Below are 9642 nucleotides of genomic sequence, written 5' to 3'. Positions count from 1 at the left end.
AAAGGGCCGAGAATCACACCTTAGAATTTCTCTTTCCCCTCTCCCTTTCTTAGCTTGGTTGGTCATATTAAAAAAATAAAGAGTAATACTAGATTTTGAAAAATAAAAGAATTTATTTTTTTTCAACTATGTGATCCATAAATTTAATATTTAATTTATTAAATTTATATAAAAAAAAATAATAATAATTTAAAGATAATTATATAACATGCTTTGTCTTGGCGTATATAGGTGACTAGTCGCCAATGGAATGACTAAGTCACCCACCTGCGAAAGTCGTCCGTACAGAATTGTGGGGACATGGGCGGTGGCACACCCGACTTGAGCCACTATGTTCAGGCGACAACATATGGTTGTGACGTAAATTGGTCAAGAGCCATCACCCGTCACCCCATCAACGCAATTCCATAATGTACTGTTGTACACTGCTCCACGTTTGGTGTCTTTCACTATCTCATATGTTGTGTTTGGCAAAGGGTCGGATTGGATTAAAAAATTTCTTAAAATTAATCATAATATTTTTATATTTTATATTATATCTATCACTTTTTATTATTATTCAAATAAAAAAATTACTACAAAACAAATTTTTTTATTTTTTTTATACAAAACATTCTTATGTTTTTCTTTCATATCAATCAAATATGTTACACTACTGTTCTATTCCTTTTTTTCATTCAATTGCCAAACACATATAATATTCATTTCACATTAGTTACTATAATATATTTGAAGTTTTTTTTTTTTTTTTAATCACTTATATAAAATAAATATAATAAATAAGTATGAAAATCATTATTTTTTATTTCCATCGGAGACCAATGTTTGATTCTGCGGTGAGCTTGCGTGTGAAAGCTTGTAAGCAACCACTCGGAGCCTTCTTATTCGCCTAATTAAGAATTACGAGATCTAAGAACTATTCCGCAATTATGCATGACAATTTCCACTAATTTTTGAATATTTTATTAACCATGATTGATCTAAAAATTAATTAAAACTGACAAATCATAATTATAAAATAAAAATATAATTTTTAGCACAACTTTAAAAATAAAATAAAATAAAATAAAATAAAAAAATCTACTAGGGGATCAAGGCAAACTTGTGATGGGTCAGAAAACTTGAAAGGCGTAGATTATGGGAAGCCCGGTTCTTGTTCTCTCGAGCCCAGATGCTACGGGGCCCAATGGGTAGTAAAATGTGGTTACACTTGGGTCTTGTGCCTATTTCGCCACCTGGGGCTTTTTAAAGAAGCGGAAACAACCTATCACCAATTCGGACCAATTTGCCCCTCGGCCCATGAAAGAAGTGGATCAAGCCTTCCTCACTTCATGTGTTTCATTTTCACAATTTTACCACTCACCCATAAAATTAAAATCAGCTCAATAACAATCAAATTATTTAATTCCACATCACCTTTTTTCTCTCCCTATTTATTTATTTATTTTTAACAAAATGAAAAGAAGAGAAATGATAGCACTCTTTTCCGCCACCACCTTCCGAGTAATTTGGTGACACAATTAAATGGGCAATTATTATTATTATTATTTTTCTAATTGAAGAAGGAGCGTTTTGAAACATTATATCCGAAGCTAAAAGATCAAAGTTGTAGTTAAAAGATTACATATCAAAGACGCCAAATATCCGCTAATCTATAACTAATATTTAGTTTGAATAACAGATCTGCGCTAAGCAGACACAAACTAATGCATAAATAGCTCTTATTGCTCGACTCTGGGATCAAAAGGAACTCATGCTAACACACATTCTCCTATACCCGTAAACTAAGATATCGTTCACATCCACAACCCCAAGGGTCTGGACCAAAATAACAAGCAAGCAGATCAAGAGAAAGGACATGACTTTATTACAAACAACAAAAAAAAAAAAGAAGGAAAATACAGGGAAAATAATACAACCCAACTAAAATACAAAAAAAAAGTCAAAAGCAATACAACCGAAAATTGCAACACAATTCGAACTCTTTTTTCCTACAACACAATCCAACTTGTGGACTTTGGAGAAAAAAAAAACACTCGTTTAGAACCCTTGCGAAATGCTCTGGAAGCTGCCTGCCAAGCTTTTGACAATGAAACACACACTCATTTTTTTTTCTTCTTTTTTTCTAAGTTGTTCACACGTGACAGACTATATATGATTGTGAGAGTGTGACAACTCCCAAAAGAAGTAACCATTTTTGCTTCTAAGCCCAACAGCAAACGTAATCCAACACCCTGCCTTTTGAACTTATCATCACTAATTTTATTTTAATTTATTAATATAAGAAAGCCCCATAAAAACCATGTTTTCCACGTCAAACTTCTGGAATATACGTTTGCGGTGCTATAATAGTAATTATTGTAAAGATGGATGGTTTATTAATTATTAATATTAATGTCGACCCTTTTGCGGCGAAGGATGGGATGGGATGTGAGTGAGTGAGGCTTGTCTTGTCTTTGAAAAATGAGACATTTCAAGTGTCTTTTCCTAGGAGGACACACAACATCCAACTCATGACTTTTGGAGATTAGAATTTGGCTTGATACGGCAAAGAATGCGGCACTGCTGTTTATTGCGCAATGCCGCGGAAGCTGCGTAGATTACCTAACCGCCATTTCCTTTCTTTTATATATATATATATAAAAGCTCGGTTATTTAACAATTTTTAGAGGCGAGAATAGTTTTGAAGCTTTTTGTTTAGAAGAGAAAACAAAGAGAAGGTAAAAATTTCATTAAACAAAATCATTTACATGGTAGTTTATGATTAGTGAAATAGAGCTGAAAAAAAAAAATTTATGGTACTATAATTTTTACTATAAAATTATTTATAAACGGATATAATTGGTGAAATAATTAAGGGTAGTGCTAAAGGTATTACAACTTTTATTATAAAGTCGTTTATAAATTGATCTGGCAGTTTACTTGACAATACAAGTGCTATTATAAGTATTACGAGTTTCCTTAAGAAAAAGAAGGCTCGGTTTGGGTTGGAATTTGGATTGGTAGAAAAATGGATTTATGATGGTATTTGGACAAAATGCAAGAAAGAAGATATGTATGTGAGAGAGAGACCAAATTTTGTTATGGAATCTTTTGTTTGAATAGGGGTAGGAAGTGATTGATGTGATATAAAGTAAAAATAAAGTTTGAACTTTTTAGAAGAAAAAAAATATATAAGAAATTTGTTTAGTAATGGTTTTAAAAGAATGTGAACTTTTTATTAAAAGAAATGAAAATAAAGAAGAATTGTTTGCCAACGCTACCTTTAGTCATTGGAGGGTTTTGGTTGACTTTAGGTGGGATTTTTATTATTATTATTTTGTCCCTAAGCAAATAAGGATAGGGAACATGGAATCAAAAAATTGAAAAATGAATGGGCTATCCAACAACAAACTCAAAACAGCAATACAATATAAAAAATACAAAAAAAAATAAGAAAGTGGCTAAAAAATGTCCCGGTCATCTGGCTCTTGGTCAACAGACCAAGAAATGGTACCAACAAAGTGGTGTTTGAAGCAAACCGAAGATCTGACTAGTTTTGAAACATCAACACCTTTCGTAAGGAGACGGTTGAAGGAGAGACACTGAATTGCTATTTGGATCTGTCATAGGTGGGATTTGATGGATAATAATTTGTCGTATGGAATCAATCTCTTAACAAACCCTACTATTTTTTTTTTCTTTTCTTTTTCTTTCCAGCAATTACATGACATGATATTGAAAATGCTAATAATGTTTTCAAATTCTTCGTCCTAATACAACAGAAGGGTAATATCAAATTCTGAAGAAATGAAACATAATTGTTTGGCAAATGGTCTTTTTTTTTTTTTTTTTTAACCGTAGCAAAAAATAATTGATGTAATTTAAATTTTTTATATGGAAAAGTAATAAAATTTTGTTTTGTTGTGATTTATTTATTTGATAGTAATAAAAACTGTTAAAAAGTAATTAATGTAATATAAATATTAAAAAAAATTTAAAAAAATTTATGATTTTTTTTTTTTTTTTTTTTTGGGGGGGGGGAAGAAAAGATGTTATTCATCCCCTTACTTAACACCCAAGCCATGAAAACTGGTTGAAAAAACATCCCATCGGCGATAATGACTGGTACACTCAGTTAAGAATTTCCTTTTTTCTTTCTAAATTAACGCTTATGTATGATTATGTCATGAGTGACATGCATATAATCTTTTTTTGTGATCTTATCCCAACAAGAAAAAATGGCACCCTACCGAGCCGGCCTTTCATTGCTATTAAAGCAGAAAACAATGCTTTTTTTAGGGGACCGGTCCAAATTTATCAATTATCAGATAGATTTGTGAGGGACCTATATATGTGTGTCTCACCCATTTGTCTCTCCTTAAACCAGACATTTTATTAGGTTTTGACATATAGACGAAGTTTCTGAGAAGGTGTGAAAGTAAAAGGAAAAATTAATAAGTTGTTTGTTCAAGGTGAATCACAAGGTTGGTCGTATTTAGCCTTTTCAGGCATTAAAATTAATATCAGACTCTAAAAATGTTATATATTCTTTAACATATAATTAGAATTGATAGAAATTTACTTCAAATCAGTCTGAAAGAAATATTCTCCAACCTATTTAAAATAGTGTCAAGTGTCTATAAACATTTAAAAGGCACATTAAATTTAGTCTAAGTTAGTAAACTGTTATTAATGACGTTAAGATTTAATGTGTATTTTAAATGTTTATAGACACTTGACACTATTTTAAATGGGTTGGAGCATATTTCCTCTAGACTCGTTTGGAAGAAATTTCGAAAGAGTTTTTTTCCAAACTGGGTTGGAGGAACTTCCTCCAACTCAGTCTATAAAAATGACATGTGTCATTTAAACATATGAAATGCAAATGTTTTTTTAATAGTATGGACAAAGTTGGAATAACTAATATTAAAAAATCATTTGTATCTCACTCTCACATGTTACTAAAAAAAAAGACACATGTTTATAATAAAAAAAGGGACACTTTTATATATATAAAAGCTAGGTTATTTAACGATTTTTAGAGGCGCGACAATAGTTTTGAATGTTTTTGTTTTGAGGAGAAAACAAAAAGAAGGTAAAAATTTCATTAAACAAGCTCATTTACAAGTTGACAAGGGAGTTTATGATTAGTGAAATAATTAAGCAAAAAAAAAAAAATTATGGTACTATAACTTTTACTATAAAGTTGTTTATAAACGGATATAATTGGTAAAATAATTAAGAGTAGTGCTAAAGGTACTACAACTTTTATTATAAAGTTGTTTACAAGTTGAGGTGGCTGTCTACTTCGATATGAGTGCAATTAGAAGTATTATGAGTTTCCATAAGGAAAATAAGGCCAGTGTTGGATTGGAAAGGTTGAAAAATGGATTTATGATGGTATTTAGACAAAATGCAAGTAGATATGTATGTAAGAGAGGGACCAAATTTTGTTATGGAATTTTTTTTTTTTTTAATAGGAATAAAAAATGACTGATGTGATATTAAGTAAAAATAAAATTTGAATTTTTTGTGAAAAAAAAAGAAAATAAGAAAGTTGTTTAGTAATAAATTTAAAAGAATGTTAACTTTTTATTAAAAGAAATGAAAATAAAGAAGCATTATTTGCCAAACGCTACCTTTAGTCATCGGAGGATTTTGGTTGTCTTTAGATGGGATTTGATGGATAACAATTTGTCCTATGGAATCAATCTCTTAGCACACAGTACACTTTCTTCTTCTTCTTTTTTTCTCAGCAATTACATGATATTGAAAATGCTAATAATGTTTTCAAATTCTTCGTCCTAACACAACAGAAAGGTAATATCCTGAAGAAATGAAACATAAAACATAATTGTTTAATTGGCAAATGGGTTTTTCTACTGTAGTAAAAAATAATTGATGTAATATAAATTTTTTATATGAAAAGTAATAAAATTTTGTTTTGTCGTGATTTTTTTATTTGATAGTAATAAAAACTATTAAAAAGTGATTAATGTAATATTAAAATTAAAAAAAAATAAAAAAATTTTATGTTGATTTTTTTATTATTACTTTTTTTTTTTTTTTTCCGAAGAAAAGATGTTATTCATCCCGTTACTTAACACCCAAGCCATGAAAACTGGTTGAAAAAAAGCATCCCATCGGCGATAGCCGATAATGACTGGTACACTCAGTTAAGAAGTTTCTTTTTTTCTTTCTAAATTGACATTTATGTATGATTATGTCATGTCAAAAAAAAAAAAAAATGTCATGAGTGACATGCATATAATCTGTTTGCTCTTATCCAACAAGAATATAACGGAAAGAATTTAATGCGCATTTTAAATATTTATGGATATTTAATATTCTTTTAAATAAATTGGGGAATATTTTTTTCAGACTGATTTGGAGGAAATTTTGACAGAGTTTTCCTCTAAACTTAGTTGGAAGAACTTTCTTCAATCTAGTCTATAAAAATGACATGTGTTATTTAAACATGTGAGATGCACATGTTTTTTTAATAGTAGGGACAGCTGTAATAACTAATATTAAAAACTTATGTGCATTTTACATGTTATTAAAAAAGTGAACACATGTCATTTTTGTAAACTGGGCTGAAGAAAGTTCATCTAACCCAGTTTGGAGGAAAGCTCTTTCCTTTTTTTAATAGTAAATTAGTAATAATGAATTTAATAGTTCAATATAAATATCATTTATTAAAACTTTAAACTCGTAAATATTATAATTGATTATTTCTCCTTACTTTTCTCTGTAAATGTTCCGTTGGCTTGCCACAAAAATTACATGAGAATGAGGTATGTCTAGTGTTATTGAGTAATGCTAAACAAATTATATTTTTATTATACAAATATCTTACAATACTAACATGAAAGTTTCAACTAATCCTTAGATTAGGTAAAAAATAAAATTCAAGGATAGGTGGAGATTGTCATATTCTTATATTAATCATTGTTGTTAAAAAAAAAAAAAAAAAAAAAATTAAAAATTGGTTGAAACTAACATATTAACATTGTAGGATAATCCAAAAGGGTTGGTTCAATGGGTAAGGGTCTCGATCTTGATGGCATCCCTATCAAGTTTAAGGTTCAAATCCTCTCTTGTGCAAACAATTTCTTGAAGCCACATCCATCAACAAAACTGGAGTCTTATTTGATACGTATGGAGGGAGCGTTTTATACAAATAAGAAATTTTGCGACAGATATAGATATACAAAGTGATCATACTTGAAAACCAAAAGAAATTCCTTTCCAAAATCACTAGTTGAAGAGCATCGATGCGGGTACGAAAATGCCTTATTAAGTGAAGAAATGGTTTTTTTTTTTAAACTTATTTATGGAATATCAAATATAACAAGTAAAAACCTATATAGGTAGCGAAATCTACTAAAGTATTGTACCACAAAGAATAATTAGATGAATTGTATAAATATGCGGACCTTATTGTATTTGTATGTCTAAAAAATACTAAACATTATTTTCTTGATTTGTAATACCAAGATCAAGCTTCTCTAATTTCTAATTGTAGGTTCCTACAACATAGTAGATCGGTAACTCTTCGAAAAAACCGGAAAGCCTTCTCAATATTCTTTGATTTCACGTTATCAATTATGTTATGTAAAAAATCAAACAAATAAAGAAAAGCATGCTATCAGAGCTGAAATTTGAATAGGAAAAAAAGTGGATTTGCATGGTCCCAAATGAATTGGCTTATTAAAAAAAAGCCTTGTTCTTTAGAAGATCTATCTTTTGTTGAATCTTTTTCATAGCTCCACAGATAATTTGATAAGCCAATAATTTTTCTTTTGGTGTTTCAGAATACGGTTAACCAACATGTTAACTAATCGATTACGATAAATTGGATCGGATTTTGCAGTTTTTTCTTCTGCAGTACCTCGACGTGACAGGAGCGTGAAAGTAGTTTAAGAATCAATTTTATTTTTATAAGGGCTTACAAATCGAGAGGAATCGCGGATATCGTATAAAAACACCAAATAACTCTCAAGACGGAAGTTATCCTATAGACGCTGTATTTTCCCGTCATTAAAAGAAAAAATAATAATAATAATAAAATTATAGGATATAAGTATGTACATAACACAATATTACTCTCTTTTTTCTTGACAAATAAGGGAAAGAAGGCGTAAACGGCCAGCTTTTGCCAGGCTGGATGGTCTGACCACTTGGCTTATCTCCACGACTCCACCTAACCTAATCGTTTAAAACATCTTTCCCAGGAATTGGTTCCAGTCTTCCAGACAGCTGTTTTGCATTAAGGGTCATGTATGTGCAATGTATCATGTTATTATGTATGTATATAGAGTTGAAAGCATGCTTATATGTGCACGTTAGGTATATATGCACCTAATTATTGTACATACATAGAGAGAAATAACCTTGAAATGCTATTTTCAGCTGAAAATATTTTCCTTAAAAATAATTTCTTGAAAAAACATTTTACAGTGTTTGACGCGTATGAAAAATCATAATTTTTTTTTAATATTTTCATTAAATTATATTAAACTCTAAATTACAAAAATATCATGACCAAGTCTTGGAGGTGTCCTAACCGTGTCCTGCCGAGACCCCACTTGGTTATTCTTTTTATGACAAAAATAGAAATAGGAAACAAAACTAATTTTCCATATCTTAAGTGGGTAAAAAACTGTATATAAAAATATACAACAAAAAATAATTTAGACATACCTTAAGTCATATTTGTTCAAACCTGCATTTGATTTGAGGTAGAAAACCCCAATAACAAAAATCCTCAAAAAAAAGAAAAAAGAAAAAAAAGGAGAAATCTATGCCTAATTACTGTATTGATAGAATACACATGCTCTTTATTTATAGACTAGGCTAGACGTCCTTAATTAGAATTTTACATTTTTTACTCCTATAGTAAAAGAATAAGAATTTGATTTCAATCAAAATTCTATAAACATTTTTCTTATTTATAATAAATTACCAAACACCCTTAATTTGCAACTAATGGTAGATTAAGGGTGATATTACAAAAACTAAAACACTGCAAATAAATTAGTAATTAGAGAAGACCTCTACGGATACCTCAAAGGGCCAGGAATCACACCTTAGTAATTAGAATTTCTCTTTTCCCTCTCCCTTTCTTAGCTTGGTTGGTCATATTAAAAAAATAAAAAGTAATACTAGATTTTGAAAAATAATAGAATTTATTTTTTTTCAACCATGTGGTTCATAAATTTAATATTTAATTTATTAAATTTACTAAAAAATATACTAATTTAAAGATAATTATGTAACATGCTTTGTCTTGGCGGACATAAGTGACTAGTAGCCACTCGAATGACCAAGTCACCCACTTGCAAAAGTCGTCCGCACGGGGCTGGGCAGTTGTGGGGACATGGGCGGTGGCACACCCAACTCGAGCCATTAGGTTCAGGCGACAACATAAGGTTGTGACGTAAATTGCTCAAGAGCCATCACCCGTCACCCCATCAACGCAATTCCATAATGTACACTGCTGCTCCACGTTTGGTCTCTTTCACTCTCTCATAATATTCATTTCACATTAGTTATTTTAATATATTTGAAGTTTTTTTTTTTTTTGTTAAATCATTTATATAAAATAAATATAATAAATAAGTATGAAAATCATTATTTTTTATTTCCATCGGAGAA

This window comes from Corylus avellana, chromosome ca10 (assembly GCF_901000735.1).
Source record: "Corylus avellana chromosome ca10, CavTom2PMs-1.0".
Classification (NCBI taxonomy): Eukaryota; Viridiplantae; Streptophyta; class Magnoliopsida; order Fagales; family Betulaceae; genus Corylus; species Corylus avellana.
The sequence above is the reverse complement of the archived record's forward strand: the minus strand, read 5'-3'. Positions refer to the sequence as shown.